This window comes from Epinephelus moara, chromosome 19 (assembly GCF_006386435.1).
Source record: "Epinephelus moara isolate mb chromosome 19, YSFRI_EMoa_1.0, whole genome shotgun sequence".
Lineage (NCBI taxonomy): Eukaryota > Metazoa > Chordata > Actinopteri > Perciformes > Serranidae > Epinephelus > Epinephelus moara.
Window position 1 is genome coordinate 2,338,322 of NC_065524.1, and position 4,797 is coordinate 2,343,118.

Here is a 4,797-nt window from a genome sequence, read left to right on the forward strand (position 1 = left end):
GTAACGTTAGATACACGGAAGAGGACAGCGAGTGTAACGTTACAACCAAGACAGTCAAACACAACCCCAGAGTTTTAAAACTCAACCAGAGTCAGTGATGACTGATGAGTTTTAGAATAAGGTTACAGTGCTAATGTTAGATAGTAGCGTTAACGTTACTAGTAAGTGGAAAAGCACAAGGAAGATAACGTTAATGTTACAGAGGCTACGCTACAGTAGGCTAATGTTAGCCATTAGCAACTGGATGCTGTGTTGTCATATATAACATTATGAACTGAACTTTGTCATTTTTATGCACAGCACAAAAACAAAATGACATTTCACATACCCCAAGCAAAAAGAAACAAAACATTTAAAAACAATTTGTGCAACATATAAGAAAGAACATATAGTGCAATAGTAAGATGAAAAGGATCAACATTTCACAGTCAAAATATTCACATCCTGAGAGCAGAACTGGGAGATCCTCTTCACACCACAGCACCATGAATTGTTTGTGTATATTGCCAGACCGCCACCACGGACCAGACAATGTAGTCACCCTGTCTGCTCTATGTAGTGTTAGCCCCGTTAGCTCAACACCGGAGTCTGACATGTTACTATTTCATGTTACACGAGCGGTTACGTCAGTCGGAGGCCTCCACGTGGGGAAGACAGACAGGACAGGAGAAAACTCCGACCAATCATTGCATTCCATCCGAATGCAATGATTGGTCGGAGTTTTCATAGAACCATATGAGAATGGCATAATTATGAGTTTTGATCTCTGGTGGAATTCACTTACATTTTAGTGTGCCATCAGCTTTTTAATAGCATTTTAACCTAAACAAAGAAAAGTGTAAAATTTCCAGAAAGGTAAGTGTTGTTTTAAGGGCTAAGATACTTTGTGAATAACTTATATGTTTACCACAATTTAGTCTTAACTGTCAGGGGAAATTTTACAAGTCCTCATAATTATAAGAATTTATTTTAAAATAGTTGTTTTTTTGTGAGTACTTGTACTTTTTTTATTTAAATACTTTTTATCACAAGTATCATACTTAGCTATATTTCAAGTCACATCCATTACTGAGTAAAAGACAGGAACAGAAAGGTGGTTGCATTTCAGGGCCAGGCCTGGTATTTAGGTCAGTGAACAAAACAACAATGCAACAAATTAAAGCTTTAGTTGGTAATGTTGGAGAGCTAGCAAGATTTGAAAGCGTCACCTCCTCTAAGCTCCACCCCCTCCCGTCAGTGCTCTGTCCAAAGCCACGCCCCCCACAAGCTTTAACACGCATCCTGCAGTAGGAGTCAGACTCAGCAGGGCAGAGGAGAGCCGAGTAAAATAACAAATCCCCCCGAAGCAAACAAATAAATACCTGTCCAACAGAAAGACAGCAACCTCTGCATCACTTTTCAGGCCCTTCAGCTCCCTCAGTTGTCTCCGCCGTTCAAAAGCTGCACCGATGTTGACATCTGGTTTGTCCTCTTGCTTTATCCAAAGCCTTTTTCATCGCAGCCTTTTCTGCCTCCGACTTTCTTTTCTCAGCATGTTTAGCAGGGCGAGCCATTACAAGTAATGCTGGAAGTGGTACTTTTGGCTGCATTTTCTCTGCCATTGTTCAGCAAACTTATTCTCCTGCTAACTTGGTATTTCTGCTGAGGAGTGTGCTGAATATTTCCGGCAACGGTGACACGTGATGAGTGCACGCAGGGAGGAGGGAGGGAGGGACGGAGGGGGGCTCGGGCAGGACGAGACATGAAGGCATCTGATTGGTTCTTTCCATTCGCACCAAATGGCAGGGATTGGTCAGAGCAGGGGTGTCACTAGACTTAAGACTGTGCTGGGGCACAGAGAATGCATGCGAGCGTGCAAAGTGCGCGAGCAAAACATTTTTTAGCACTTATTTATAATAAAAAAGCTTAAATAGTGCTTTAAACTATACAATCAGATCAGATTATGTTGTTGGATCTTTGATTAACTAACTGAATGAACTGATGCATTTGGCCTACTTGTGCACTTGCAAAATCGAATTTGGGGCGACAAAAGCAGATATTTTTAGCCATTTTTCTGGTGACAAAACAATATAAGAACCATGATGGAAAACATGTGGTTTGTGCCAGGCGAACATGATTGCCAGTACTTTTTCATTATTGCAAGAAATTCCATTGACTCATTCACAAGTCAAAAATGTGTTTTATCTGAAAGAAACATGCAATATTTACAGTTTTTATTTACAGTACTGTATTTACAGTACACATTTATAGTGTGATGGGATGACAGCACAATGATGTGTGTGGTATCACATGAAAGCTCTGCTCCTGTGCTTTCATTTGATATGCGTGGCATTTCTGTGCGAGTCTGCATTCGCGAGTAATCCATCCAAGAGTAATGTGTGTGCAAAGCTGTATGAAAGCTCTGTTATACATAATTTTAGTGTAAATGTATCTTTTTTTTCATTGTAAAAACATTGGACTACTGACAAGTGCTTGGTCTTGTAGGAAAGCTACAATTCTGCTGTTTCACGTGATATGCGTGGCTTCTCTATGACGCACGGTCGCGGAGAAAATCCATAGAGAAGAACGGGTGTGAATTTGGACGCACTATGCATCGTTCAACCCGTAGCCATGTGCACACTGTGTACGAGGAGTGAATGGAGTAGCACATGAATGAATTACCATATTAAGTAGCCATGTCCGCACTGTGTATGCTATGTGGAGTTAAAACCCAAAAGTGAATTTTTTACTGGTGAAATTTTTCCTGGGACACTGCAGATCAATACTGGGGCACGTGCCCCAGTAAAATCTGTCTGGCGACACCAATGGGTCAGAGTTTTACAGGCCTGCAGTTTCCACAGAGGTCTGATTTTTTTCATTCCTTTTTCTGAACACATTAGGTCTCATTCATGAAAAGTGAGTAAATCTGTGTGTAGATTTGCACATAAAAGCCTACACTACTAAAAGCCTACTCTGGATTCAGGAACGCCGCGGGAAACTCAGATTTGATCGTAAACACTTGTGTATGATCATGGATGCCAATCCATCGTAAAGTGACAGCGCGCTCCCGGTAATCAGCAATTAGCATAAATCCCCGCCCATGAATAGCCAATGACCACCATTTAAGGAGGTGTAGGTGCATCTAGTTGACCTGTCAGTCATGGCGCAAACAAAGAAAGAGAGAGAAAGAAAAAAGAATTTTTCTGAAGCGGAGATCAAATAATTTTGGGTGAAGTGGACTAAAGAAAAAACATTTTATTTTCTTCAGTTAGAGGTGGTGTGACAGGGACTGTCACAACTTCCTCCAGACGTTAGTGTTTTGTGTTTGTCTTGTCATTTCCTGTTTTATTTTGGTATTATCCCTCCTGTGTCATGTCTGGTGTCTTTACTTCCTCCTGTGTGATTGCCTCCCTCCTCCCTAATGTGTTTCACCTGTGTCTCGTTAACCTGCCTCCCTGCAGTATATATGCCCTCTGTTCCCCTGTCTCCGTTGCCAGTTTGTTATCGATTCCAGAGAGAGATACTTACCAGCATTTTCTGCCTGCCTTCCTGTGAGAGATCTGTTTGTGACCCGTTTCCTGAGACCTGCCTGTTCCCTGTCGGTACCGTCGCCAGTTCCCTGTTCATCCTGTGTATGATCCTGCCTGCTCTCACGGTAACCCTGTTTCGTCTGCTCCTCATCTGTACCTCTGCCAAGATTCCTGCCCAACCTGTGTTCTGACCCTGCCTGCCTCGTTAACCGTCCTCTGCCTGTCTCTAGTCTGTACCTCTGCATTACTCTCTGGATTCCTGGTTCTGACTCTGCCTGCCTGACCAACGTCTCTCGTCTGACCCCTCCCGCTGGATCCCCAGCCTGTTTCCTTCGGGCCTGCCAGCTCCCAGGAACCCCTATTCAGTTTTTTTGAAGTGTTAAATAAACTGTGTGTGCGTACTTTGAACGTGTCTATCTGGTCGTGCTTTTGGGTCCAACCTCCTGTGCTCAGTTCTGACAGTACAAACTGGCCAAAAAATGGACCCAGCCGACCCAGAAGCCGTTCGTGCTGCCCTTGTTGCCTCGGCTCAGCACATTAACCATCAGGACAAGAGAATCAACCTTGTTTGTCACAAGCTACTGGAACTGCAGACCCGGCAGGAGGAAATGATGACATCATTTGGCTCCCAGTTCACTCAGCTGGTGGAACAGTTGTCCAGACGGCAGGGTGAACCTCCTCAGTCCTCTCCCAATTTTCCAAGGCCTTGACCCAGATCTTCCAGCACACAACCCCCGGACGTGAGGCAGCCCGGGCATTGGTACAACTGAGGCAGGGGAGAGGTAGACTTATGGATTATGCCATTGAGTTCCGCACCCTGGTGGCCGAGAGCTCCTGGAACCCCCCCCACACTGTTCGACGCCTTCCTCGAGGGTCTATCTGAGCCTCTCAAGGACCAGCTGGCTCCACTGGATCTCCCTCCGGACCTGGATTCCCTCATTGAACTGACTATTAAGATTGATAAGCACCTTTCTGATCGAGAGAGCGAGAGATCCAGAACCTGTTTCCAACGTCTTCCTCCACTCCACCAGGGGCGCTCTCCGGCGTGGCTGTTCCTCCTGTTTCTTGGCCCTTGTCTGTCTCATCGGCTCCCCCTGTGGTCCTGGAGGAGCCCATGCAGGTCGGCTGCACCAGGTTGACCGCTGAGGAGTGCCAACGCCGGATGAGGGGGGGACTGTCTCTACTGCGGTGAACAGGGTCACCGAATTGCTTCGTGTCCATTAAAAGCCCAGGCTCACCAGTGAGAGAGAGGGCACTGGTGAGCCGCACTGTGACTGTTTCTAATCCT